This window comes from Sus scrofa, chromosome 1, assembly GCF_054392235.1.
Source record: "Sus scrofa isolate SSC_HxYL_T2T_F1_AM1 chromosome 1, Sscrofa_HxYL_maternal_Yorkshire_Landrace_v2.0, whole genome shotgun sequence".
Lineage (NCBI taxonomy): Eukaryota > Metazoa > Chordata > Mammalia > Artiodactyla > Suidae > Sus > Sus scrofa.
The window spans coordinates 252,214,351-252,232,538 of NC_139383.1; the positions used below are offsets into that span (position 1 = coordinate 252,214,351).

The 18,188-nt window shown below is 38.4% G+C and overlaps 1 protein-coding gene across 39 annotated transcripts in view; it reads right to left on the reverse strand.

Moving 5' to 3' along the window:
- The window catches only part of ALG2 (ALG2 alpha-1,3/1,6-mannosyltransferase), a 588,615-nt gene that overhangs the window by 378,434 nt on the left and 191,993 nt on the right, over positions 1-18,188 (reverse strand). For 3 of the 39 annotated variants that reach the window (XM_084989505.1, XM_084976843.1, XM_084990473.1), the window contains one exon: positions 16,791-16,851. The exons of the other annotated variants lie outside the window; for them this stretch is intronic. The gene's annotated coding sequence lies outside the window, so the exon portion shown is untranslated. Of the gene's footprint in view, positions 1-16,790; positions 16,852-18,188 lie in introns of those variants that run through there. 39 annotated transcript variants of the gene reach the window in all.

Consider the following 18,188-nt stretch of genomic DNA (forward strand, 5'->3'; position numbering starts at 1 on the left):
ACACATATTCTTGAGCACCTGCTATGTGTGAGGTACCAGGCTAAACATTAGGAACACAGAATCGTTCAAGGCAGACATAGTCCATGCCTGCATGGAACTATCTAATGGGGAAGTCGGATGTCAAACAAATAATTATCCAGATAACAATGAGATAAGTGCCAAGCAGCAAAAATGTGAGATGTCATGAAAGGGGGACCTCGCTTTTCCTGGAGGGTCAAGAGAGGCCACCCTGAATGATATTTTTGTTAAAGTCTAAAGTAGAAGTATGCCGGTCATGGGGGCAGGGGAGTACAAGCCGAGGAAATGGTAAACAAGACGCTGAGGTAGGAAATGGTAAACAAGACGCTGAGGTAAGAAGCCCAGCACATCCAACGACTAGAAAGAAGGTCCATGTGCCAGAAGTCTTTGACTAAATAGAGAAGGGACAAATAGATATAAATAAAGGTGGTAGGGCCAACTCAGGTAGGACTCTGGAGGCCTGGTTAGGACTTTCGGATTCTGCCTCAAGGCAACTGGAAGCCATTAATAGATTTTAAATGGGGAAGAAATGTGATCAGACACTAGGGTTGTGTCAAGCTCTCTCGATTGCTGTCTAAATTCAGGGTTGTAAGGAAGTTGGCAGAACCCCTGAAGCTCTCTTACATTCCCTCCCAGGGCTACACATGTATGCTAATCCCAAAAGAAAAAGGAACCCCAGTGTTCCAAAGAAACCAAATGGTCTGAGTGTCCAGGAAAAATGAATCCACAAATAATGCTCTGGTAGCCATCATCACTATGGGAAGAGATTCCAGCAGAGACCTTAGGGAATGCTTCACCCCACCTCCTCCCTCCTGCTCTCTTCCTTCAGGTATCTCAGGTAAATTGGATAGGTAAACAGGAAGCACCCTACTCCAAAGGGAAAGAGCAGGACAGGAAGTGATAAACAGGGAGCTCTGAATGCTATGGTACAAAATGAAGTGGAAACATAGGAAACGGTGTAGAAAGAAAAGACATGTGTCAGCTCTGGCCCGGGACAAATGTAGTTGTCAATTCCTGCTTCCAGAAGCCTCTGCATGAAATGTTGCCAAGCACTTGTGGGCACAAATGTTCGTCCCATGAGAGGCAGTTGCAAGAGGTGGGTCATAGGGAGCTGGCTCCCTGAGCGCATGGGGGATGCTGAAGGTTGAGGCTGAGCATGTGTGGTATTTCTTAAAGCATTATCCATAGACCAAAAGTTTCTGAATCAAATAGGATGTGGTGGCAAATGTCAATCCCCAGGCCCCCCAGAAATCAGGCCTTATAAGTGGTATGGAGGTGGGGAGCAGCACCCAGGCCCTAAAGTCAGACTAACTGTTCCAAATCCTGGTTCCACACACTTACCAGCTATATGAATCAGGCCAACTGCCTCATCTATTTCAGCCTGAGTTTCCTGGCATGTAAACTGAACAACATAACAGTACTTACTTTACAGGATTGTTGTGAAGATGAAATGAGATAACGCATGCAAAGTACTTAGAATGGGGGCCTTTCTGGGGACATTATAAGACCTTGATAATTGATAACTATTGGTATAACATAGTTTAGCAATTCTATTATACTAAGTCAGAATCAATAAGAGTGGCCCTGGGAACCCACATTTTTAACAAGCTTTCTCCAGATGATTCTGAGGACCACTCATTAATGTTCTCTCTTCAGTTTGTATCTTATATGTCAGCCTCGGAGCTAAGACTTTTAGGTGTCTTATCTTATTTAACCTCATGAGGTGGCACTAATAATTATGCACTTTTCAGATGAGGAAACAGAGGCCTAGAGTGGCTAACTACTTTGCCTGTGGCCAAATCCTAAAGTTCCGGACATGCTTTAGAGTCAGCATATTACACCAGGATGGAGACAGAGAGGGCAGTCATAGGGAACCAGAGCAGGATGCCACTGCTGAGCTCAGAGAATGGCGGTGAGCAGAGTCTGCAGCCTTTGTCCAGCTGAGGGGTCAGGGAGGGGAGAGAGTGGATTTGAGGAAGGGCTGAAGCTGATGGGTAGACCTGGCACCCAGAAGCAATGGTGCTTCAGTCCCAGTGATTAGGGGAGTCAAGGAGAAGGGCTCAGCCTGAGTGTTGTTGAGAGTCAACTCAGCCCTGCCCATTGCCCACAGCCAGGCACCCCAACTGCATCACAACACCTTTCCAGCAGTTTGAACACTTTTCTCAAGGCACAGACTGTGTCATCCCCCATCAGGCCTGACTCCCTGATTGAAACCTGGCTATGTCCTCAAAGTTAAGCCTTGTGACTGGAATATAGGGGGCAGGAATGAATGAATGAATCATCAGGGGCAGTGGAAATCCCCAAATCAAAGTAATTTGATCCTCCAGTGGCACAAAGATAAGACTGGCAGTCATGAGTCGTGTGTTCAGTCCCAAATCTGCCCTGCTATGCACCCCATATGTTATTTAACATCCCGATATCTGCTTCATTGTCTATAATCATTCAAATGAGAAAAAGGATTAGAATGATGCTTGGACATGATAAACTAATTACCAAGACAATATTTAGCCCTTGTGTATAGACGGCCCTATCAGATTAGAGCAAAATGTGTTAAGTGTCTAATACATGTTGCCTTCCTGGCAGAACTAGCCCTCCTTTCTCTGTGTCCCACACACTTTCCATACCCTTTCACTGTAACATCTGTAACACTTTATTGTACTTGGTAGGTGTTTACTGGTCCCTGAGCTAGACTGAGAGTACAGCATCTGAAGAAGCAGCCCTATCCATTCTCCGGGGTGGAAGTGGAAGTCTACCCAACATGCCAAGGCATGACCCACCTGAGCAACCTGATCCTTTGCTGAATCACCACAAAGTCCTTGGTAAAAGGAATTGAAAGTTCTTGCTTCTAATCAACAAGGCTTCCCTGCCACACCAGCTAGGACACGTCTGCAGAGGAGGTCTCATGCCCTTGGACAGGAACCCATACCTGTCTCTGAGACTCCCCTCCATCTGCATGACACCTCTGGATTGTGGCCCACCTGGTGATCCAAGCACACAGGCATGGAGTAGGAAATTGAGCAGAGCCCAGCCTCCCACCAGAGCCAAGTCCAACTCTGGAGTGTACAGGACGACACTTAATGAAGTTTTGATGAGGCAATGAAATTTTGATGAATGCATCAATGAACAGACGATCCCTCCCAAAAGACGACCTTTTCATTTCAAAAATTCTAGAAGTAAAATTTCAAGCTAATTACGATTCTTTCTGGAGATACAGATGCCAGGCACAGGAGCACTGGTTTCAGTAGATACCTAGGAGGGCATCGCATAGTCTTCATGAAACCCCACAACAATTCTATGGGGCAGGAATTGCTTTGGTCCAATATACTATTCTCCACTCCTACCTGCCTCCCTGGACCACCCACCCCACTCCCCAGAACTTTGGCCTCTTTAATTCATCCTTCATATCTGATCTGAGCTCAAAGGTCAGTTCTTCCAGGAAGCCTATTTGATGGAGGACCTGAAGGAGTAGGATGCCCAGGTTCCTATGACAGCTCAGCTGCTTACCAACTCATTGCAAAGGTATTGGTCTCCAGTGGAGAAAGAGACTGAAATGTAATGCTTATACCCAGGGTCATGTTTACCAGAGGAGGGAAGGTGAGACTGCTGTTGGACTCATTACTAGCAAACCATCAGGTTAATGGTAATAACAGCAAAGAAAGCAGGGCAGCCAGGCAGAGTGAAAATCAGCTCTTCTGTAAGAGAAGGAACTGAACTGACAGGGCAGTTTTCTGTGGCAACACGCTGGGAAATTTGAGGTGGGGGGTGGACACAGAAGTCACCTAAACCAGAAGAGAAGGTTTCTATTGCCATCCTGTTTCCTTTCCTATTGGAGGTGGAGAATGGTGTGTATTACAAATAAATGGTCTCCCCCCTCTACTCCCCCCAGGAGTCACAGTAAAGGGTCTCAAGGAAATATCTTTCTGTGTATTTGGCTTGTAAAGGAAACCATAGCCAAGAATACAGCTGAATGTGAAACAAATCAGAAAATTATTCCAAAGAGGCAGGGACTTAAAAAACCATTAGTAGCCTAAAAAAGTGGTAAAGAAAGGAACGAAACTCCCACCAGTCTTACCATGATGGGAAAGTCACAGTTTTCTAAAAAAGGCAATAATTTATATTCCTTGTAACAAATTTAGTGAGTCTCAGGCACAAGGAAGTAGGAAGAACCTTGTTACCACCCCCTGTAATACACACACACACACACACACACACACACACACACACACACACACGCCTCCCAGGAAAACAAGAAGAACCTCCTGTACCCTAACTGGGTCCTACCTTCCAAAAATAAGAAGCCCGTCAAGACTCAAACATCCTGTCTCAGCATTTTATGGAGGAAAGGGCTCTGAGGACAGCCAGGCTTGATTGGAATCACTTTCAAGTCATGCAACGAGAAGCAATTACCTAAACTTTCTGAGCCTCTGTTACTTCATCTGTGAGGTGGGAAAAAAGTATCTCTCACACAGGGTTGTTAAGGGCTTCAAAAGATACAACTAATATAAAGCGCTTGGCATAAAGCCTCTGGGATAGTAGTGCCTCCTAAGATGTTCTGAGTCCTTCCTCTATCCCTGTAGCTTTACTTGAGAACAAAGAAGTCAGAAGAAATTGGAAGGATGTCTCTATTAGGTAAAGGAAAATTTTAAAAAGTGGGAAATCATTTCTTCTTCTAATTGAAGGTCATGAGTATTAAGAGCAACTTATATGATGTACCAAAAGCAGGTTAGGATCCCTCTCAGGTGCCCCTAACAGCACCTTCAGACCATCCCAATCACAGAACTTACTGGTTGATATGGTATGATCACCTGCTTAGTTGTCTCCATCACCTACTAAAGTTTAGAATCTTCTTCATGATGTTTATCTAGTCCTTTTTGCCAGGTCTAAACATATGTTAAATTATTGATATCAACATTTTAATTAATAAATTAATATTTATTATTATTTAAGAGGAATATGTAATGTAAGACTATCTTGCATTATTCTGGAATAAAAATCTGGATAAAAATCAGAGGTAACATCAATAATAAGATTGGAGATTGGAAGGCAAAAATAAAAGATGAGTTAAGGAGTGAAGTTCCTTGACTCCAGGAGGAAAAAGTGAAAAGACACTGTTTACTCTCTTTAAAACAGACAACAACGAACTCGACTAGTATCCATGGGGATGCGAGTTCAATCCCTGGCCTTGTTCGGTGGGTTAAAGATCTGGCTTTGCCATGAGCTGTGGTGTAGGTCGAAGATGCAGCTTGGATTCCGCCTTGCTATGGCTGTGGTGTAGGCCAGCAGCTGCAGCTCCAATTTGACTCCTAGCCTGGGAACTTCCATATGCTGTGGGTGTGGTCTTAAAAATAAAATAAAAATTTTTTTAATTTTAAATAAAACAGACAAAATAAGTTAGAAAATGCTTTTGAATTATAAGAGTAATGCAGAATTTATAATATGCATATACTTCCCAAATCAGTGAAGCTAAAAGGAAGGAACTATACACCGCAAATAAAAAATGACTCCCTAAAAGGTAAGAAAAAGTAGAAAAAAGGGAAGTTAATGAAACAAGATGATAAAAAATGTATAATATAATCCGTTTTAATAAAGACATGTAAATAAATTATAATGACCTATTCAAAGGTCCTCAGATCAGATCAAATAACAAAACCTAGCTATTTTTTGTTTACCAGATACACCTTAAAACAAAGTGGCACAAAAATATAAATAGGTAAAGAAGGAATTGCTGTTATTATGGCTCAGCAGTAACAAACCCGACTAGTATCCATGAGGACATGAGTTCGATCCCTGGCCTCGCTCAGTGGCTTAAAGCTCCAGCATTGCCTTGAGCTGTGGTGTATGTAGGTTGGCTTGGATCCAGCATTACTGTGGCTGTGGCGTAGGCCAGCAGCTGCAGCTCTGATTCGACCCCTAGCCTGGACACTTCCATGTGCCGTAGGTGTAGCACTAAAATGAATTTAAAAAAGGTAAAGGAATATTATGCTAATGCAAATAAACCATATGGCATAACTACAATATTACTATCACATAACACTGAATACCAGGCAAATGCACGGGAAACTATCATTTTATATTGGTAAATGGTTCAATTTACAATGAAAATATAATTGTCTTGAACATTTATATGTCAGATAATACTGCATTAACACATGTAAAGCAAAAATTATTAGAAATACAATGAGCAAAATGACAGAAATGTGATTATATTCAGAACTGCTAACACATCTGTCTTTGACAGATAAAATAAATGAAATCAAGTCTATAAAGGTACTGATTAATTTATTTTTAAAATTGATTTAATATACAATTTTATAAAATTGTACAATACTGTATAAACAGAAAATCTTTCCTTTTCCAATACCTATAGTCTATTTATAATAATTTATCATATAATAGGAATATGGAGAAAATTTCAAAGTTCCAAAACCAGAGTTTTACAAGCTGCATTTCTGAATATAATTTAACAAAATTATAAATTAATAACAACTTTTTTTCTGCCATGTGAGGTTATGGTGAAAAGATAGCAGTCTATGAACCAGGAAGTGAATTCTCACCAGATATGGAATCTACTGGCACTTTGATTTTGGACTTCCCAGCCTCCAAAACTGTGAAAATAATTTCTGTTGTTTACAAACTACCCAGGCTACAGCATTTTGTTGTAGCAGGCTGAGTGAACTATGACACTCAATATAACTGAAATATCATTTCAACATTAATCAACATAAAGAAATTATTAATAAAATATTTGCATTCTTCTTTTTTTTACTCCTAAGTCTTTGAAATCCAGTGTGCATTTTTCCTTAACAGCACATCTCAATTGGGAATGGTCACACATCAAGACCTCAATTGCCTTCTGTGGCTAGAGGTTATACCATATTGGACAACAGAGTTCTAACCCGTACCTTAATCTTATAATCCAGAAAACTCTAGGAGTCAAATATATCAAGATTTTTAAAGAAGAATATGAACTGGCTTCTTTAAAGCAGCATATTGAAAGTCTGGTGCACAAGATGTGAGCCCTCTCACCAGGGCAAATGAATAAAAGTCCCAGCTAGAACGTGGGCTTTCAGGCCATGCCACCAGACTGCGCACATCAAGGAGACAGTGCAACTGACGTAGAGGAGTTGTGGGGCTGACTTCAGGGATGATAGGACAGGCTGCCCTGAGCAAAAAGTAACTCCTCATTAGAGTGCCTTGGTGGGAAAACTCCACACCACTCACTTCTCTAGGGCAAGAAACGGCAACAGGTGTCCACAAAGCAACTCCTACCCTGTTTATATATTAAGCCGTCATCAGCTAATAAGGCATTTGTTTAAATGTCTCCATTAGACAATGCATCCAGTTTTACAGGACAACATTGTATGACAAAGTGGAGTGTGCAAATATTTCTTTGGTCATTATCTTACTCTGTTTATCTAATATAATTACATTATCATTGCACTGAGGGAAAGGAACAAGAAATCTTTAAGGTGTGATAGGAGTACCAGATCACTTTATATCATCTAACTCTAAGTAAATGACAGAAATATAAACCATTATTAATATAAATCTTTTTTCTTATATATGTTGAGGTTTCCAAATTAGATGGAAGAAAACATTTCTAAGCTCATTAGCACATGTTAACATAGAATAGTCATTAATCGTTTTTTTTTTCCCTGCCAACAAAGAGAATGTTAAAATAAGTGAAATCTCATTTTAAATAGTATTAAAGTTAAAATTCTCCTTCATAGAAAGTGGGCATTATTCACAGTCATTTTTTACTCATCAAGACTGTAGTTCTAAAGTATTTACTCTTGTGAGGTAGGTAACAGAGGAAATCTTTGCCTGGATGCTATATTAGTGAACTAAAACACCTGTTTTCTCTCTGTCACCATTTCTCCATCACCTATTATTGGAGTGCTTAGACATTTTGACAAGGGTGTTATTTCACTTTGAAACCTTACAAAAGGGTGGAAGAATATTTCAAAAACTACGGTGAAAACATCCAAGGTCATTATGCTCCTCATTTCTTTGCACTGAATTTATTTCCTTTTGGTATTTTGCTGTGCACACAAAAAATCTCAATGTAGAAGAAGTCCAAAAACTCCCTTATTCCTCCAGAATAAAATCTTTAAAAATCATGTATTTCTTCCAGCAATTTGATTTAAGTAAAACAGAATTGAATGTTCAAAATTCAGTATAAGAGTATCAATCAAATAAGTCCTTTTAAATAAAAATTCTGTATGGCAAGTGTAGCATCTGTATTTTAGAAAGTCTAGTCAGTAGTCTAGTTGGTACAGAGTAGCCACTATCTCTTGAAACAACTATTACTATATTCATAAACTGTCTCACTAATGTCTGCACTTTTCCTGTGGGACTCAGTATATCTGGCTGCATTTGTTCTGCATGAACACACACAAATAATTCTTAATAGATGCCTTTTGAAAGGTCCTGTTGACTAAAGTCTAAGTGAGGAAGGCCTAAGGAATTGCCTAATGAGAGTAGCTCATAAGAACAAATAGATGTGGTAGATTTAGGAGTAGCAATCTTAAGGAAAACCATGCCAAAAGGGGGGTTGCTTATTGGTAAGCTGGAAGCAAAGAATATGAGTCGAGCACCCCAAAGTTAAATTTGAGTGGGTAGAAATGCAGAGAAGTGAGCAGGTATTGAAACAGAACAAAATGAGATAAGATCAAGAATCAGGTGAGTTAATACCACCCAGTATGGGAAATCTGGTGAGCACTGTACCTTCAGGTGTGCTTATCACTGGGTTGGATAAGAGCATGTTTTAGAGCAGTGTTTTCCAAACTTTGATGTGTATGGATTTCCCTGGGAAACTTGCTAAAATGCAGTTTGGAGATTATGATTCAGTAGATCCGAGGCCAGGTGGAGATTCTGTATTTCCAATAAACGCCCAAGTGATGTTGCCACTACTTGTCTAAGGGCTGCATTTTGAGTTGCAAGTAGGAAAGACAGAATCTTATCATAAGTCAATAATGACTGTGATAGTAACACTTTCATCTTTGTTCTACATAATCCTAATGGCTTCTAAAAAAGACCTTTTAATCAATGTTCTTTAGGAATAATATTTGGATAAAGAATGCACCAAGACTGAACTTGGACAAGGGCAGGAAACTGTCAGGCAAGAAATATTCGGTGTCCTTAAGGAAATCATGATCTATAGAAAAAGTAGAAGGACCTCTTTGAACTGCTGCCTATTTAGAGAGTGACCTAGGGTGCAGGTAGCAATATAAAAATGACCAAAGACAAAGCCTGTGTGAATGTTGAAATTGGCATAAAGAGAGTCAACTCTTTAAAGTGACTTAGCTTTGAGTTTCTGCTTAACGGAAACTCCAAGAAGAAAGTAAAACAAGAGCAAAAAAAGTTCCAGGAGCAATTCTCCCAACAGACCTGTGTAGTAGGTACTGCTGTTAACGCCATTTTATGAAGAGAGACTTGGGTTCAGAGAGATTAAGTGATCTGCTGCAGGTCATTCTCCTAATAAGGAATAAACTAGGATTCCAAACTCAGGCTGGCTAGAATATTTTCATTATAATAAGATTTTTTTAAATTAAAAGACTAATTCTAAAGCCAAAGTGAAATTGAAAATGATCATAACTATATCTGCTCAAGCTACTTCATAAGGTGTTTGTGAAACTCCAACAAAATGATTTGAAATTTGAAAGTGCTTTGAAAATATCTGTAGCAAAGTAAAAAAGAAAAACAGAGAGAAAGAAAGAAAGAAAGAAAGAAAGAAAGAAAGAAAGAAAGAAAGAAAGAAAGAAAGCTGGCAAACAAAGGTACTCTGTAAACCACAGAGGATGAGTTTGATGTGATTTATCATCATTAGGTCCTGAGATTATGGAGACAAGTCAAGGCTGCAAATGTAAATCAATGCCTCTTCCAACTTCAGAAGATAAAAGAACCTCTTTGAACTCTAAACTTCAACTTTCTTGGCCTTGGCAACGCCCTGTGGTAATTTATATAAATGAAGCCTAATTGTTAGGAAGATTATTTCTCTTTCCCCAAGGAAATACCAGTGGAATTCCCTCTCTCTCTCTCTGTCTCTCTCTGTCTCTCTTTCTCTCTCTCTCTTGCATACACACACAATCAGACCTAAGACTTAACTTCTTATGAAAGCAAAAAAACTGAGATCCATAGAATAGTGATAAACCCAAGGTCAATAGAAGACAACAGAAAATTCAACATTTTAACCATCCATTTGATTCCATACTGCTTCTTCTTCAAAGAGGAACTTCATGGAAATATATTGTTTTTCTTTCAGTCATAATTCAACACATGTTTATCGAGCTAGGTGTGAGTGCCTGGACCACAAAGGCAAATGAGACGTAGTCTCTAACCTCGTGAAGCATTTCTGTGTGCCAGGTACTGTCCTAGCCATTTTGAGAATACAAAGTCCTTACCCTCAAGGAGATACTACTTAATGGGAAAGGCAAACACATAAACAACTACATTTAAATTTACATAGAGATGTGGGATAATGAAGAATGAGCAAAATTTTGATAGGAAAGAACAAGAGCAAAGGGACAAAGCAAAGAGTGTTTTTGCATGTCATTCTAAGTTTAGAATTGATTTTGTAAGCAATGAAAGAAGTTATTGAGTATGGGAATGTGCCAATAAACACAGAGCTTAGGGATGCTGCACCAAAGAGTGTGAAGGAGAGATAGGAGAGAGGGAAACCAGTTAGGAAGGAGGTAAATACAGTGTCCAAATGTACGGTCCTGGCACATAGGGCCTCCCTGCTACAGAAAGTGGTGGAGAAAAAGGACCTAGATCTGGAAATGTTTGGTTGGGAGGCAAGTGTGATGAGGACTCAAAGAAGACTGGGATTTTAAGAGGCTTTTTGGAAAAGCAGCACTTAACTAAGCATGGAAAGAAAAGACTGTAGGCATGTAGACTTGGAGAAGAGTGAAAAATGGCCAATCCTTTGAGCCAAAAGGTAGGGCAAGACTAGTTTGGCTGAGGGAGTCTGAAGGGCAAGGTGAAGCCACTGAAAGGTGATATATTCAGAGGATCTGCTCTATAGGGAGAAAATAATTTATATTCATACTTATTCTAAGTGTTGTGCTAAACTACAATCTGTCAAATGAACCTGGATTCAGAAGGACAATACATAAGGGTTTTTTAATTTTAACCTCAGAAGAGGAAGTTTCTACCAGAAAGTTGTGGGGGGTGGGGATCTAAAATGGTAAGGGGGGACAAAGGTAGGAGGTTTCCCCTTCTTTCAAGAGTGATACCAAGGCAAAGTCCCTAAAGTTCTACTTACATAGCTACACCAAGAGAGTGTCTGGATGAAATATCATGTTTTAGAATGAAGTCCTTCTTCGATGTTAGCAACATCTTAGATGATGGCAACACATAGGAAGAATGTCAGAGCAGTTGATGAAATAGGAAAACAAGCAAATCTCCTTAAAATGTGAGTGTCAGGAAATGGTCATTATCCCCACACTTGCCAGGCTGAGTAATGTGCCTATAAGTTTTATCCAATAACATCCTCAATGAGAAAAAACAACAACAACACAGAACAATAAAATTAGTGAAGGGACCGGCAGCCAAATTAAAGACTCACAGGGGAAAAAAAAATCCCCAAAATAAATGTGTTGGAAAACCTATTTTGCTAATCATGCCAAGAACTAAGCCCCAGTTGAACTACTTGGGCTTATGTGTGACCCTCTTTAAAGCCATTTTCAAGAGAGTGCACCTAACAAATACAAGTTTCCAAGGAAGAATCACAATGGTGCAATGGCATTTGTGTTTGTTTAGTAAAATGCCTTTTTGTATGTCCTTTATTTTCAGAAGGGGCTTCTTTTTGTAGAGATACTGAGTCCTTTCTCTACTTCACGCAACTCTGTTGGTACAAAGAAGGAAAGAAAACATTTATTGGGGGAGAAAATTAAGAATAAAAAGCTAATATCTTGAATAGGTAAAACTGATGGTAGATATTTTAAAACCCAGCATAGCTTATTAAGAAATATAGATCAAGGATTCTTTTAAAACTAAATCACTTTCATAAAACTAAACATGGCTGCTATAAAAATAGACTTGCATTTTCATTCAACGAACAGACCATGTCTGACAAAGTTATCGTATTGGAAAATATTGGTGATCCCCACTGAAAACAACACAGCTAAACAGAGGTGGTCCAAGTTATCCTTCCCCAATGACAGCAAGGCAAGTTGAGTCAGTAGGACTTTTCTTTGCCCTATTTCCCACTAATTCAAATTTTCTAATGGAGAAAAATAGTCAAGGCAACAAGTACCTAGTTTGGAAGAAGGCACTGAACAAGGCTGTACAAGATCATACAAGTTTGTAAACATTGGCCTCTGCCTTTCCATAAGCAAAGGGAGACAGGAAATAAAGCCCCCCTCCCTTTTTGGACTCGCCAGCAGCTTATATATGTTCTGGGGCCAAAGACCCAATCTGTGTCACAGCAGTGACAACATCAGATCCTTAACCTGCTGAGCCACGAAGGAACTCTGAAAATAAAGTCTTTTCATTACATGAACTCACTAAACTGAAAAAAGGAAGAGAAACAGAATAAAGGTAATTAGCTCCCACAAAGGATCACTACATATATTTTTGTTTAAAATTACTAGAGACTGGGTCCCTTTGCTGTACAGCAGAAATTGACATAACATTGTAAATCAATTATAGTAAAAAATTTTTAAAATAAAAGTACTAAAAAAGAAAGGTGTGATCAGCAACTAGTATGTGTTCCATAAGAGTTATCAAAGCATGTTTAAAATAGTAGCACATGCATATCTCTTTCTCTCTCTCTCTCTCTCACACACACACAAACACACACACACAGAAATCTGGCATTCTGAATGTCTATGACATATGCATCCTACCGTTTTCCCTAATAAATGGGCCTATATAATCAGCAAAACCATAGATCTCAATCCAAAAATATAATTGGGTAAAAGACTCTTAGGAAAAAAAGGATGTCTTGATTCCTTAAAGTTTGTATTTATAGAGCATCTTAATTACCTCTCACTTTCTGCACCCACTTCTGACCCAAGTGAATTGTATTGTCAGTAGAGAAGAGCCACTTTCTCTGCTTTCTGAGGCCAACCTACAGCTGCCTTTCCTCTTCTCATTTTGAACTACTGGAGGAGCTACTGTTTTCAAGCCACAATGACAACCCTCCAGTTTTGCAGAAACTATAAAACCAAGTCACATAAAGAGATTTGCTGGATTTTCTGGCTCTAGGTATTACAGACCTACTAACCACTTCATCTTCAAAGCACAGTGCCATCCTTACTGTCCTTTCCTTGACTGCACTCTGGATGCCAGTCCACTTTTGGAGTACTATGGGAAAGAAAGATGAAGTCCTCAAGATAGCCTGAGCATCCATTGAGACGTTGCTGAGAGCTTGTCTTTACCTTATACAGCATTTCTCAACTCGGAAGCAAGTAGCCTTTTGATTAAAAATACTACAATTTGGAGTTTCCGTCGTGGCTCAGCAGAAACGAATCTGGCTAGCATCCATGAGGACACAGGTTTGACCCCTGGCTTCACTCAGTGGGTTAAGGATCCAGTGTTGTCATGAGCTGTGGTGTAGGTCACAGACACAGCTCGGATCTGGAGTTGCTGTGGCTGTGATATAGGCCAGCAGCTACAGGTTCAATTCGACCCCTAGCCTGGGAACCTCCACACACCATAGGTGCAGCCTTAAAAAGACCAAAACAAACAAACAAACAAACAAGAACCTACAATTTCTTTGATTTATGTAACTACTTTGGATTTTGTTTCTTTGATATTACAAACTCCAAAAGAGCAAAAGTCAGCCTAAATAGTCTCGGGGGAGAAAAAAATTGGTCAAATACTATGGCTAGGATTTAATCCCTTAGCAGCCAGGAAAGATTTAGATGGCAACTGTACCTTGAACAGAGTCCCCTCTGTGGAACATAAGCATGCATAAGTTCGTCAAGAACAAAAAGTAAATCTCATCTACTTTTTCAATACAGAAAAAGACCATAGATGTAAAATATATCTCTCTCAGTATTATATCTGACCAAATGTCTCATAATATACTTATGTATCAAAAGAAGGAATGCAGACTGAACAATCCCATAGTTCCCAATGCGTCTTGTCTACAGTACCAAGGTCAATCAGGAGAGATATCTCCATTGGTGTAAAAGTCTGTTTAACTAATTTCAACTCCTAACAGCTCTCTCAGACCCTACGAATGTTGTATCAATCTAGAGGGAGGTTTATAGAATCACAATGCATTATCTGTCAAGGTTACTATGTTAGTTATACATTTTCTGTGTACTGGTATGAAAATATTTGAGTACCTGACCTGTAATTTTCTCCTGAGAATTTCTAAGCACTGTCTCCCACTGGCTTCTTCTAGGTTCCACCTTCTGCAATCTATGTTATTCTTATAGCCAGCATTTTTTTATCCTCTCCAATATTCAATTAAAATCCTTGATAGATAAGTCTCCTACAAAAAAACAAACCTATTTCTGTCTAGGCTTTATAAGAGATAGTTTGTAATCTTAGTTTGAACCACTTTGTAAGTCAAAAGAAATGGTCAAAATCAGCACATTCATATTGTTCTACAAAGGAAACCAATCCCAAATGTCTTCTGCTAGAAATTCATTGGAAATCATGACAATCCAGAAGGAGGAAAAACTGTAGTTTACAGGAGTCTGTGAAGATGATAAAGGCAAGCATTTGAACAAGTAAATATTACTACTAATGTTAGCTCAGGAAAAAACATGAATTAGGCAAAGTTCAATGAGCTTCAAGTGCATTTTCCCCCTTCTCTTCACAACTCTATTCCTGAAGATGAAAACTTTCTCTTTCTGCTTGACAGAAAGAGAAGGTCATTACTTCCAGCAAACTTAAGAATTTACCATGTTATACTCTAATGTTGATGTTTTACTCTGTCCTCAATTTTTAAAGCTTCCTCTAAACAAGGGAAAACAAAGAAATACTCTCTTCCTTAGAATTCAACAGCTGGAAATCCCATTTAGAGAGATATTGAAAACAGGTAAAATTCATTTTAAGAACTTCCATTTGAAGTTCTTAATAAAAATGAAGTTCTTAATAAAAATGTTTTCTTAATCAAATAATATTATAAATGAAGTTCTGCAGAAAATATTCTATAAAGAAAAGTAACATTATAATCTGAGAAGAGTGCTTTATTCATCTAGTCTATTTTCTAGAAATACAACTGCTTTTTTTAAAGTATTTTTGCTATTTAAAATGCATAAAAATGTATATTTATCTTATGTCTACATTCAAGGTGTTATAAATATTCCATCTCACAAGTCTGAATTACAGTTCACTAATAATCCATCAATGAGCTCCCAAAAGATAGCCCTGAATTATTATAGAATGTGCCTTTCCATTAAGTATTTCAAATACAATTTTCCCTCAAATTATAATAAAGAAAAATTATGACCAGATGGAATAAAATGTAAAGATCTAAAATGCTAACCTATTTATAGTATATGACCAATTAAAAACAGGAAAGGGGAACTGAGACTATGTTGCCAAAAAGAAAAATGACTAAAGGGAGATTTTGATAATTTTTAATAAGTTTCTGATTTGATCATTTTCACTGTTTTTATAAACACTGAAAATATGAAAGCATAATTTAACAATCTGTAGAAAACTTAGGATTGAAGAGATGGGAGGGAGGTGAATGGATATCTATTTTACTCTTAAAGTATCCTATTTTCTTTTTCATGGTTTTTAAAATAGCAAAATATCTTATGACTGGATTATTAAAGCTACAAGACTTAAAAAACTTGAAACATAGATACCAAAGAGGAATTCTCCAAGCCTGAATTATTTTTCTACTGTCTTTTCTCTTCTTTATATCTAAGAATCTATGACTTGAGCAGAGCAACTCATTGTGAAACAAAAAAATGAATGTGAAAGTAGCTGAAACTATTACAATGTTAACCTCCAATGACATATATTTTAGGCAGGTATTATTTCATCTTGCCTAGTTCTGCAAAATTCTCTCATAAAAGTCCCTGACTCTCACCAAAACAGTCAGGACATAATGGAAGAACTCCTTTTTTGAGTTTGTGACTCATATAGTTAAAACTTCACTTGAAGTATCAGAGTTTCAGTTTAAGTTCCTTTTATTATTCCCTCTGAGAAGGTACAAAGTTAGAAGTTATCCAGACATTTCAAGTAGAAGAAACAGTTGTCGATAGAATAATTATCATTAGCTATAGGTAGAAATAGAAATTACCATATAAATTATTTATCTGCCTCATTGAATCTGTCTGCACTTAAACAAGCCAACTATGGGCAAGACACAATGCTAGATGATGCTGAGAATTAAAAAAAAAAAAAGCATTTATCTATTTGTCTCTTTTATTCTCACGTCATTTCACAATGTAAACAGAGAAATGCTTACAATGAAATTTCAAACTATAAATTAAAAATAAAACAGGGCAAAGTAAAACACAAATAAGAACTATAGGCCAGGGGAAAAACAAGCTCAGATAGGCAATCCCAATGCCCTCGCACACTGTGGACTATAAAGTTCACTCTAATCTTCTGGAAGGCACAGCAAAAGGGAAGCATTTTTCTTGCTATTCATGATGCTAAAATGTAGCTATCCCTCTAGAGAAGGAAACCTTTTTTTTTTTTTTTTTTTACCTCTAAAGTAAATTTTACTAAATGGGATTGAAGAATTTGGTATAATGCCCTTAACCATGGTGCTAGCTATTTTCCAGTTCTTCCTCCATTTCACATTTACCCTCTACCTTTCTCTCTATTTTGTACTAGAGGAGACTCACCCCATAGACTCTCTCTCCCAGGCTCCTTGCTGGGTGGCTTCAGGTTGGGTTTGGCTGGAGGCTAGAAGTCAGGAAAAGAAAAAGAGGTTGGAGGTTCCTTCCCTGCTTCTCTGCTTTGACCACGTTTCTGTTAGAAGCCATGTTCCATCAGGGACATAGCAGTGTTTGGTGATACTTCCCACAACTCCAATAACTCTTCAGCCTGAAATAACAACAGCTTCCTCTGGCCACCTCAACATTTTCTTTGTTAGTTCTCTCAACTTTACCCACACATGTCCTGGTAGGAAAGAATGGTGTGGTTTCCTGATTGATACAGACAAATTCCTAGAGCAATGCCTTATTTCAAAAGCTTCCTTCTCAAAAGAAAGTCAGAGCATAACAATTGCCCTCAGCCACTTTTCAATAAAAATGCTTCTGCAAGAGATGAGAAATTATTGTTCAGGTATACAATAACAGTCTAGAACAGTGCTATCCAATAGAACTTTCTGAAATGATGGAAATGTTTTACGTCAGTGTTGCCCAAGATAAAAGCCATTAAGTCATTAATACAATAGATGTTAAGCTCCTGAAATGTGGGTACTGAGACCAAGAAACTGAGTTTTTTATTTTATTTCATTTAAATTAATTTATACTTAAATAGCTACATGTGGCTAGTGGCTACATTGTTGTACAGCACAAATCTATATTAGTCCAAGGACAAAATCGAGAAACTATTTGAATTTATGGTTCAAAAATAAGCATAGTCCCTGCTGATCAAAGCCTATAGTCAGTAGAGGGTTAAGCAAAGGCCATTAATAACTATAATAAAAATGATACAAAGTCCAAAAGAGGAAAAGTTCATACCAAATCACAGGTATTAAGGAAACCTTCACAGATGATTTTTGAATTTAAGATAAGACTGGATAACTTAATAGATTTTATATTAGATTTCTAGATCTACTAAGGATCACATGCTTAGTGGCTTAAAAACAACACAAATTTATTGTCTTACAGTTTTGGAGGTTAGAAGAGCAACATGGGTCTCCCTAGGCTAAATCAAGGTGGCAGCAGGACTACATTTCTTTCTGGCCTTCTTCACCCATCTTCAAAGCCAGTAATATAGCATCTCTTTTTATATCCCTCTGACCACAACTAGGAAAGGTTCTCTGTCATTACATCAGCCCACCTGTCTAACCAACAATAATCTCTCCATCTCAAGATCTTTAAGTAATCACATCTCCAAAGTCCTTTTTGTCATGTAAGGTAACATAGTAACAGGTTTCAGCGATTAGGATGTAGGCATGGCTGGGGGCCCTTATTCTGCCTACCAAAGACTATCCACAGCAAGAAGAAGAAGATGAAAAGAAAGGGATTCCAGGAGGAGTTAAAGGTCAAGAGCAAAACAGGCCAACAGGAAAT